General features: G+C 37.4%; 1 protein-coding gene across 4 annotated transcripts in view; it reads left to right on the forward strand.

Annotated features, from left to right (window-relative positions):
* ATPCL (ATP-citrate synthase) overlaps positions 1-12,424 on the forward strand; it is a 498,463-nt gene that overhangs the window by 299,531 nt on the left and 186,508 nt on the right. The gene's annotated exons all lie outside the window — the stretch shown is intronic.

A 12,424-nucleotide genomic window follows, 5' to 3' on the forward strand; every position in this document is an offset into this window, starting at 1 on the left:
TGAGCCACCCATTGCTTTAGATATCCTAGTATTTTTAAAACTCTTTGTGATAATGTTACTGTAATCAGAGTCCATGTCCGAAGAATCCAAGAGCACACTATTCTCCGGACCACCTTTTGAGCAGACTAAAGCGGAAGTGAGTGTATAGACCAGGGGATGGCGCGGGCGACAGGGGCAGCGCCTACGGTGTTGTCACACAGTAGGTGAGGGGGCAAGGGGGTGCGATACTCAGAGCGAGTTTTGGCAATGGTGCAGTCAATGCGGAGCTGCCATACTTATTCACTCAGTGGATGTCCTGAACATGTCAAAGGCTTTAATATTACGTGAGTGCAGTTTCAATCATAAGTCTGTTTAAAAGAGCAGTGAGAGAATTTTATCAGTGTGCTTCGCTTTTACAAAACAGTGTATGTGCGTATTGTGTGCTAATTCATAATTCTTGTAGTCTCTTGTACGTTTGTAGGTTTCTTCTTTCTCGTTATTGGATATTATTGTGCGATGGATGCGAACAAAAATTCACCAGACAGTTAACAGTTGAAGAAGAAATGCAAGATTTTTACTTCCGGCCAGAGAAATATGATTCTGTCTGTTTATAAGCATTTCCTAGCGATTAGTATTGACGGCGGGATTAGTTTACCTCGTGTGCTGACCCCGGTTCTGATTCCGACTTGTACAGCCACTCGATAGTGACACAGATTAATTACTGCGGCACAAGGTAAGCTGACGCTGAAACCTCCTGCATGATATTATTATTATTATTATTATTATTATTATTACTATGTAATAACTAATTTATTGAAATTGTACTGGACAATGCGGAGGTGGGACAGGTTTTCGCCTGGATCCCCAACTTCATCTGTCAGTTTCAAGTTAATTCCAGTACGAGTAGGCCCATACATAATCCTCACTTCTCTCGCTTTTTCATAAATCGCCCGTGAGTAGCAGCTCATTTCAATCAGAAATCAGGCCATATATTTAGATAATAATATTGAATAATAAAATATTATATATATACTGTATATTGATGATGATAATAATAATAATAATAATAATAATAATAATAATAATAATAATAATAATAATAATAATAATAATAATAATAATAATAATAATTTAATGAATGCAGTGCTTACTGTTTATGTCAAAAGAATTTGTTCGCAATGCTTTAAGCGTAAAATTGTAGTTAGTACATTAAAATTGTGAAAGCCTCCGTGGCTCAGGTGGCAGCGCGTCGGCCTCTCAACGCTGGGTTCCGTGGTTGAAATCCCGGTCACTCCATGTGAGTTTTGTGCTGGACAAAATGGAGGCGGGACAGGTTTTTCTCTGGGTACTCCGGTTTTCCTTGTCATCTTTCTTCCAGCATCACTCTCCAGTATCATTTATCATTGCCCCAGAGGAGTCAAACAGGCTTCGGCAGCCGGCTCAATTCCTGTCCTCGCCGCAACATGGGGCTTCATTTATTCCATCCCTGACCCGGTCATTGACTGGAAAACAGATTGTAGGTTTTCACATTTAAAATGTAATTCAGTAAATTAATTGTTTAAAGATGTAAGCCGTTAAAAAAATGTATGGGATTCTAACACGCATACGTTAATGTATTAATTATTTTAAATTCATTCGAGGTTCAATCCGTGAGCTGTGCTGTGCTGTGCTGTATTATAGTGGTGGAGTACAATTTTGAATCGTGCGCCGGCTCATTTGGCAACCACGGCGAGTGTGACGAGGCAATAACGTCACTTCCGCTTTAGTCTGCTCAAAAGGTGGTCCGGAGAATAGTTCTGTGGTGAGTCTCTTAATGGTACCTCTTTATGTCAGATTGAATATTGCCATCCATTGTCTGTAAAGTAGGCAGAGATAATATTTGAACATTTTATTAACAGATGTAAAACTTATATTTTCTTGCTTGGAATGAGTTGAACTATGTGGAGATGGGACATTTCATTTTTCACCTGCTCTGCTAAATGATCATGAAAATTGTCTGAAACATGCACGGTTCATTTACGAACGAAATCTCCAGAGGGTTAATCCCACACTACTTTTAGCCACTCTTTCATTAATTCAGCTGACATCCATCCTTTATTATATGCACTTGTATGATGATGCCTGCAGGAATATTCAACTTTGGTAGAGGGTTCCTTTTAAAAATGACAAAGGTTGGTAGCTTTTTAACATCTATTATAACTGGTAACGTTATGGTGCAGCGAGGATTCTTTGTGCTTTCCATTTTAATCAATATTTTGAAAGCACCCTTTGTATGCACTGTGTCATGGATACCCTATGAATCTAAAAGCAGTAATTTTCTGGCATTTGAATATGCAATGTCATACTTCACAACATATCAAGAAATACTGGAATTCGCCTATGTTTCCAGTTTAAGATGAACAAAGATAATTTTCTCATCAAGTTTGATGACAAAATGATGAAATCCCATTACATTGTTCCATATAATTATATGGTAGATAATGAGCCATTATTATTCATATTTGTGGATCAAGTCCATATTTACACATAAAATGAACAGCCCACCTCGTGCTCACCTTAACCCTCTCAGTGCCGTGCGTATTTGTTAGGTACTAGCCAAGAGTGCCACCCACTTTTTGTCCGATTTGCAAATCTATAGAAAAAATTCATCACTCTCTCAATTTACACCCATTCTCAGTGAAATTTTTTTCTGTTATATAGAAGGAATGTCCCTTTGAATTAATGGCAGTTTATACCTAAAATTATTTATAGTTAAAATTAAAATAAATCAAAAATTTAAAAATTTAAAATACAATTAATGAAAATCCACATTTTAAGACAAATATGTAGTTCTAAAAATCAGTACGACACACTAATGGGTGGTAGTTTTTGTAACACAGACTCTTGACCATCGTATTGGATAAAATTACATTATTTGGAGTGATAATATGTTATAAAAATCAAAATATAAGGTACAGGTACAGCATCATGAGGAGGGGCATGTTTCGGTCCGGGTAACTCGAGGAAAGTGTGAGTGGTTGGTATGGTAAATCATTATCATGGGTAACTTCACTGAATAATGGCAATGTGTGATATTGTTAATACCAATATTACCGTGGAAATCTTCGTTACATTCCGAATTATTTCTAACCTCGGCAATTGGCGGTGTTTACAAAATTGTTTTCAGAATCACTCTCACTGACTATAACCTCACTAGAAGAAATTTCAACACTATTACAAAGTCCAGTTCATTTTCTGACTCGGAATAATTATCGTCATTCCCTAAATTATGTACGTAGTCAGCTAGACCATCGTTATTTGTAAATACGTCGTCCCGTAAGTCCGCCATCACTGTTGACATGTGAACATGATGTGTGGACACAGCCTTCACATTTTTTAAATGTTTGTCACATGTAAACAAATAATTTTATGCGGCTCCTAGTGATAAATTTGGAGACTACACACCTTCCTTCATAAGAATGTACTGATACGTGCTGCCATCTAACGGAAAAGGAAGAGCTACGACAGTTTCTAAACGAGTCTGCATGAGGGATGAAATATCATTCCTGGCACTTTCGGCGAGTTCACAGAGGAATGATAAATCATCCCTTGGCACTCAAAGAGTTAAATTGGATGGTATTATGCATCACTTGACCAAGTACCAAAATTTATTTTTTTAAGATTATTGCTCCATCTGTTAGCTAAATGTGTAAAATTTATATAGTTGATTGTGCAGACTTTTGTTCTCAACATTGTTTTGTGGGAAGTGAATTTTAACCAAATGTGAACCCCACAGTCATTAATTTAATGTTTCGAATCAAGTGACTAACTGCCATTCCTGAATCTATTTCATGTTGTATGCTGTTATTATGTAGAATATTGTCTTGGAACATTTTACGTGAGCAACTTTTGGTGTAATTCTAATGTTTAAAACCATCTGTTCTGTTTAGTCATGAAACTGCAGGCATTTACGAAAGAGGTCCAATAGACGAACATGATCGATATAACACACGATGTGGTACTTGACAGAATATAACTCTGAACTTAAATGAGCAATAAAATTTATTAAAAAGTATCATATAGTAAGTGAGATTGAATCAAGGTGCAGTAAAGCTAATGGCAATGAGCTCACAGTTGCGATCAGCAGTATTCTGTAAGCAGGAAGTCAGTTCCTGGACAAAAGTATCTTTACATCGGTCCAATTTTCCTTTACGGGAGCAAAAGCTGGGTGGACTCAGAATATCTTATTCATAAGTTAGAAGTAATAGACATGAAAGTAGCGAGAATGATTGTTTGTACAAACAGGTGGGAACAATGGCTGGAGGGTACTCGGAATGAGAAGATAAAGGCTGTTAGGAATGAACTCGATGGATGAAGGTGTACGCATAAACCAGCTTCGGTGGTGGGGTCATGTGAGGTGAATGGAGGAGGATAGGTTGCGTAGGAGAATAATGGACTCTGTTATTGATGGTAAGACAAGTAGAGGGAGACCAAGACAACGAAGGTTAGACTCAGTTTCTAACAAGTTAAAGATAAGAGGTATAGAACTAAATGAGGCCAAAGCACTAGTTGCAAATAGAGGATTGTGGCAGCGTTTAGTAAATTCACAGAGGCTTGCAGATTGAATGCTGAAAGGCGTAACGATCTATAATGATGTATGTATGTATGTATGTATGTACCATATTCTACACTGCACTGAATTAAAATCGAATCACTAAGTGACAAATTTGTTGGTTAGTCAAAGGATGCAAAACAAACAAACAAAAAACATAAAAATAAAGGAACTGCAATAGAACATCAAATGACCGAGCGCCATTATTTCAGATTATGACTATATTTAAAATGACACTAATTTTGATACATTAACAAGAAAATTAATGTTTTTATCTTCATTTTGGTATATAATACTTTAAATTTCACAGGGAAGATGAATCAAGACAGAAGATTTTGCGTTTGTGTAAATATAACAGACTCATGGTCTCTTGGTCAAGTGGTGCATAACACCATTCAGTTGTGCCCTTCTAATGTCATGCTTTTTGCTGTGTCCTTTGCTTTTATTTGCAGCATTTCGTACAAGATAAAAATGCTGTCATTTTTCAGTTCCATGACATCACACACACTTCTTTCTTGACTCATTAATATTTTCTACAGTTTGTGCTATGAAACAATTGACACATGGACTTTGTTTGCATTAATTCTTTTTTCTGAGCCCTCCAGTAACAATTAGTTTTGGTTCTAAACTAGCGGACTTGAATTATTTTTTCCCCACTAAATCATTATCATCTTCATTTCCTGTTTCCAGTTTCATTGGTCAGGTTATGAATCAAGGACTTCCATCATTGCCTGTCTCTTCACCACTCCTTTCCTTTCTTGAGTACATCTTGTAGTTTACCTTCTCTCTTCTGTATGCACTCCCTTACTGTATCTATTTATAGTTATTTGTACCTTAAATTGCTTTCTATAGTCCCTTAAAGTTAGAATACCACTTTTCCTCTCAGCAATTTACTCATAGTGAAAGGTAGAGTGGTATAAATCAAGAGTTGTACCACTCTTCTTATAAATGACTAGCAATTACCTGCGGCTTCGCTCGCGTGGACTTCGTAATTTGATCAAAGTAATCGTTCCCCGGCATTGTACAAAGACATTATCTGAAAATTCCTAAAGTATAAAATCTCACCCAAAAGTTGAGTTACATTTACCCCAGAAATTCTTTTTAAACCATGCTTTTTTTTTTTTTTTTTTTGCTTTATGTCGCGCCGACACAGATAGGTCTTATGGCGACGATGGGATAGGAAAGGCCTAGGAATTGGAAGGAAGCGGCCGTGGCCTTAATTAAGGTACAGCCCCGGCATTTGCCTGGTGTGAAAATGGGAAACCACGGAAAACCATCTTCAGGGCTGCCGTCCCGATTACTGGATACTGGCCGCACTTAAGCGACTGCAGCTATCGAGCTCGGTAAATCATGTTTCTGGTATTACCATTTGAGGCTAAGATGACCATGTGACATAGAACTGTTCATGTGAGAAACAGTCTTCTCTCAAGTCGAAAAAATAAATATGTTTCTTTATTTTTATAGGAGATTCCAAATACCCATTCCCACATCTGTAACATCTTCAGTTTTAGAGATATACATAAGTATCCCCGTAAAAGGAATTCAATCCCTTGACCATTCCTTCCCAAACCTGATCAAAGTGTATTTTCCGAAAACAAAAATGCATGTTTCTTTATTTTTAAAGCAGTTAACAAATACCACTTTTCTCGTCTGTAACATCTTCAGTTTTTAAGATATAAGTATCCTCATAAAAAACAATTCTAATATTTTTCACTTCTTTTCACCCACTGTTAAGTGCCTTCTCCGAAAACAAAAACGTACAGGCTCCTGTATAATTTTTTGCTATTAGCTTTACATTACACTGACACAGATAGGCCTTAGGGCGATGATGGGACAGGAAAGGCCTAGGTATGGGAAGGAAGCAGTCTTGGCCTTAATTAAGGTACAGCCCGGTGTGAAAATGGTAAACCACGGAAAACCATATTCAGGTCTGCCGACAGTGGGGTTTGAACCCACTATCTCCCGGATGCGAGCTCACAGCTACGTGCTCCTAACCGCACGGCCAACTCGCCCGGTCCTGTATTTTTAAAGCACTTTCCAAATGCCAGGTTTCTTGTCTCTATCATATGAAGTTTTTGACATATAATGTAGATATACCGGTACTCATTTTAAAAATTCACAAGCTTTTCCAATTCTTTTCAGCCATGGAATTAGCTTTTCTGAAAACCAAAAAATAGATGTTTCATTATTTTTAAAGGAGATTCCAAATACCAGTTTTCATGTCTATACGTCTGTAACACCTTCAGTTTTAGAGATAAATTTATACTCATAAGAATAATTCAACTTCTTCTTCACTTCTTTCCACCCCTCTCCCGCCGTAAGTGGACTTTCCGAAAACAAAAAAATATGTGTTTCTTTATTTGGAAAGGAAATTCAAAATACCAACTTTCACGTCTGTAACAGCCTCAGTTTTTAAGATAAAGTATCCTCATAAACATATTTCAACTCCTTACCTACATACTTATTTTCAACCCCATACCCCTTACGTCGATTTTCCGAAGAAACAAACGCGTGTTTTTCATTTTTAAAGTAGATTCCAAATACTAATTTCCACGTCTGTAACATCTTCAGTTTTTTATATATAAGTATACTCATAAAAGTAATTCAACTCCTATTTCACCCCCCTTCCTTCCCGTTAAGTTGATTCCCCCCTCCCCAAAAGTACGTGTTTCTTTTTTAAGAGAGATTCCAAATACCAATTTTCAAGTCTTTAACATTTTTAGTTTTTGAGATATAGGTATCCTCACACAAAGAATTAACTAATTTTTTCAATTCATTCACCCCTCTTAAGTGGATTTTCCGAAGACAGAAGAACACATGTTTCTTTACTTTGAAAAAAGATTCCAAATACAAATGTTCAAGCCTCTAACATGTTCAGTTTTGAGATATGGGTATCCTCGTAGAAAGAATTCAACTCCTGTTTCACCCAAGCCCGTTAAGTTGATTCCCCCACCCCATCCAAAAATGCGTGTTTCTTTATTTTTTAAGGTGATTCCAAAAACCTTAAGTTTTTGAGATATAAGTTTCTTCATAAAAATAATTAAATTTTTCACTTCCTTTCACCCTCCCCCTTAAGTGAATTTTCCAAAAACCAAAAAACTTGTTTCTTTGTTTATAAAGGAGCTTTCAAATGTCAATTATCACAAACGTAACATCTTCAGTTTTGATATATATATGTATCCTCATAAAAAGGAATTAAACTCCTTTTTCACTCCCCCCGCCCCAAGTTGATTTCTCACTCCCACAAAATGCGTGTTTCTTTATTTTCAAAGGAGATTCCTAATACTAATTTTCACGTCGGTAACATCTTTAGTTTTTGAGATATAAGTATCCTCATACAAAGAATTCAAATAATTTTTCAATTAATTCCCCCCCCCCCCCCAAGTGGATTTTCCAAAGACAGAAGATTACGTGTTTCTTTACTTTGAAAGAAAATTCCAAATACAAATTTTCATGTCTGTAACATCTTCAGTTTTTGAGATAAAAGTATCCTCACGAAAGGAATTCAACTCCTTTTTCACTCCACCCCCGCCCGTTAAGTTGGTTTCGCCCCACCCAAAATAAGCGTGTTCTTTATTTTTAAAATAGATTCCAAATACCAATTTCCATATCTGTAACCTTCATTTTTGAGATATAAGTTTCTCCAGAAAAATAATTCAATTTTTCTACTTCCTTTCACACTCCCCACTCGAGTGAATTTTCCAAAAAACAAACAGTACCCATTTCTTTAAAAGAGCTTCCAAATACCAATTATCACAACTGTAACCTCTGCTAAAGGATCGACAGATCCAGGTCTAGATTCCACAGCCTAACTTGCAGTTGTCAGTTGGTTGAAGAAAATATGATGGACCGGAGGGATGGGATGTATAGGAGAAGGGTCATCATGTGTCTCTTTTTGTCTCGGTGACAGGTCGCACAGCATTTTTGAGAGGGATGAGTTGAACACCAGACAAGCTAGGACGGCCATGAGCAAATGTGAAGTTGTAATATCCAAAGTTTTGAAAGGGAATCCTTGTATACAGTGATATGTGCCCAGTCTTTCTGGACCGAGCTTGATAGCTGCAGTCGCTTAAGTGCGGCCAGTATCCAGTATTCGGGAGATAGTGGGTTCGAACCCCACTGTCGGCAGCCCTGAAGATGGTTTCTCATTTTCACAGCAGGCAAATGCTGGGGCTGTATCTTAATTAAGGCCACGGCCGCTTCCTTCCCACTCCCAGCTCTTTCCTGTCCCATCGTCACCATAAGACATATCTGTGTCCGTGCGACGTAAAGCCAATAGCAAAAAAAAAAAAAAGAAAAGTCTTTCTGGAAATGAAAACCATCAAACATGAAGGCAGTTGAACTTTTGATTTTTCGCGTTCTTTCTAAATGTTACACTTTTCTCTATATCCTTTGTTGAGACAAAGTCATTAAGGGCCATTCTACAAATGGTAAAGAGTTGATCTTTCCTTGCCTTTTGAATGACATTACACCAATCGTCTAGGTTGAAAATTTTGAGTATCTCTTGATTTTGCCTCAATAACTCTGAAATACCGATCGTTTAGTAGAAATGAGTGTCCCAATAACATGAACTTATGGTCAACCACTTGGAATTAATATTGAACCATTTACATTTTCTATCCAAATTAGCAAACTTACCTTATAAAGACAATATCTGCTTTAATAACATCAGGATATTACAGTTATAAAGAAATGATACAATGATAATACTTACCAGCACAGTTGCACAGGTTTCATGATTTTAGAGTGTAAATAAACACGTAAAACGACACAGAACAACACGGCCGCGTGGCCTTCCCGCTTAACGTATACCACTGTTCCCACAAATGCAGTTCACTCTGGAGTGAGAGGAACAATGCAGCTAGCGATCTTAAGCAGCTGCTGTGGGACTTATCGTTATACAGTATTAATTCTCCACAACATATTTCCATGCATTGTGAGTGCATTGAGTGGTATAACTAAAAAACTAACACTTTGGCTCTCAGCGACTCATTTCTAACTCTATCCTTTCTGGTCTTGCCTTCGATGCCTCTGAGGAATTTCATTTCCGCTGCCTGTATTTTTCTCTCTTCTCTTTTTGTTGTCGTCCATGTTCCAATAGCATATGTTAGTATGGTTTCATAATAAGTTGAATAAAAACTTTTTACATTGCTTTGGAATGTCTTGATCCTACAGAATGTCCCCTACACTCGGGTAGAAGCTGTTTGCTTGTTGTATTCTTTTTCCAGTTTCCTTGGCTGTCTTTCCATCTTCTGTGATCATACTTCCCACGTACTTGAAACTTTTGACCACTTCCAGAAATTTTCCATTCAGTAATATCTTTCCCCTTCCTTCCTTCCTTCCTTCCTTCCTTCCTTCCTTCCTTCCTTCCTTTGTTCTGTCCTTTCCCTTGTCATCACTATCGCTTTTAAATTTCTCTGCACTTTCTTCCATCCCACATTTGTCTGTCTCTAGGTTCCATACATCTACAGTATTTGTTTTTGCACTTCCATTTCATCCTCACCCATTGTTACTATACCATCTTCAAACAACAAGGCTTTTGTTGCCACTCTTCCCAATCTCCGTTTGATGGTCTTATGAATTTTGTCCATGACTATTATGGATAGTATGGGGGACAAGACACTTCCCTGTTGGAGACCCAGTTCAACATTAAACCATTTTGTTTCTCCTATTCTGGTCTCTGTGCTACTAACACACTTCTGGTACATAGCTTTTATAATTTGCACTTCTGCTCTGTTAACTTGTTTTCTCCTTAATGTGTCCCAGACCAACTGTTTAGGCACACTGTCATATGCTTTCCCAATATCAGTAAATGTCAGACAGAGCAAGTTAGTCATGTAGTTAGGGGCGCGGAGCTGTGAGCTTGCATTTGGGAGATTGTGGGTTCGAACCCCACTCTTGGCAGCCCTGAAGATGGTTTCCTGTAGTTTCCCTTTCTTTTTTTTTTGCTTTACGTCGCACCGACACAGATAGGTCTTATTGCGATGATGGGGCAGGAAAGGGCTAGGAGTGGGAAGGAAGCGGCCGTGGCCTTAATTAAGGTACAGCCCCAGCATTTGCCTGGTGTGAAAATGGGAAACCACGGAAAACCATTTTCAGGGCTGCCGACAGTGGGGTTCGAACCTACTATCTCCCAAATACTGGATACCGGCCGCACTTAAGCGACTGCAGCTATCGAGCTCGGTGTTTCCCATTTTCACACCAAGCATATGCTGAGGCTGTACCTTAATTAAGGCCACGGCCGCTTCCTTCCCACTCCGAACACTTTCCTATCCCATCGTCACCATAAGACCTATATGTGTCGTGCGACGTAAAGCAACTTGTAAAAAAGAAAGTCTGCACCATGTCTTTTCCAAATTTCCGTCTTTTCTTAGTGTCAAGATCAGGTCAAATGCTGATCTGTCTTTTCTAAAACTGCACTGTTCTTCTTCCATTTCTCCTTCTGATTTCCTCCTCAGTCTTCCTATAAAACCTAATAAACCAAAGTATGGAACTTTTAAATGTACAAATCCTATTATCCATCAGATAGCTAAACCCCTAAAAATACACGATGTTAATATCGCCTTCAAAACGCAGAGCACAAATCAAAACGTATTCTTTAATCAATACATAGTCAACATAAATAACAACTGCTATACAGGCTCAGGAATTTATAGACTCAAAAACATAATAAATTTTCTGCGATGAGTATCCACATAAGGGATACGGGTCATCAATTCACCTCAATGGAATGGGATTTGAAAATTATAAAATGAATCGAGAAAGGCAGACTAATGACTGAATTTGAAAATCTATACATCTTTTTGGACCAGCATTTCAATAAAGACAAAAACTTGAATGGCATAATAGATATGAAAAGCCCCCTATATGATCAAAGCCCCCAATATGAATTTTCATGACAATAACTTTTTTAAATTTTTAATACCATGTCGGTTAATATTCCCAACAAGTCGACTGGTACTCCCCTCTCCTCCGCCTCTCCTGTTTCCATTAACTTTCCTCCATGCGTAGACAACAAGCCTATAGCTCCTCCTTCCCAAGCGCTCCCCCCTCCACCACAACCTCATAGATACAATACGAGAAGTAGGAACCGAGCGACCTCCAGTAGTCCAACAACGCTGAACACAAATAGGTAACATCTGAGCAGTCTAAGGGGTAAGTGGCAACTCTAATTTATTCTTCACTGCGTAGCTCACTTCTTTTGAACAGTAGGCTTAATAATAAATTTCTTTAATTACAGACAGTCTACACACACTTGGCATCTCATATCATCCATCACAAGTTACATGTTCCTTTTGACCAACACGCTAGTACTCAACATGTACCAACACCATCAAGCTGTGCTACTTACAAGTTTACTTCTTTAACAAGTTTAATGATGGCCTATTTTAATTCAAGATACTCCTATCAAGTTTTAGTCATACTTTAATATTTGATCTCTTCGTCAAGGACTACGTCAAATGCCAAATCATCAATTACGTATTTACGAGTCAATAATCGCAAATCTTAATCTCTGGAACTAAAGACTTTAACCAGATGATTTTATAACTTTAATGGCATTATTTGTGAATAAGATCTTAATGAACTGATTCCGTATTGTTGGAATGTATTTCCTAAGCATTCTGAAAAATTGTAATATAAAAACATCAAGATAAACTACTACTATAAAATATAGTGCTATGTACATTTGACACAATCATTAATTAATTAATTAATTACAGCTAACAGATTATATGTAGTTATTCAAGACAATACCAAAATTGTTATCCAACTTTTCTTTTTGACTGCTCCTATTTTTAAGTGTGCAAATGTTAAAACTTAAAACCGGTAATTATATTTTAATTTTAAATCAGG

The sequence above is a fragment of the Anabrus simplex genome, chromosome 2, assembly GCF_040414725.1.
Source record: "Anabrus simplex isolate iqAnaSimp1 chromosome 2, ASM4041472v1, whole genome shotgun sequence".
Classification (NCBI taxonomy): domain Eukaryota; kingdom Metazoa; phylum Arthropoda; class Insecta; order Orthoptera; family Tettigoniidae; genus Anabrus; species Anabrus simplex.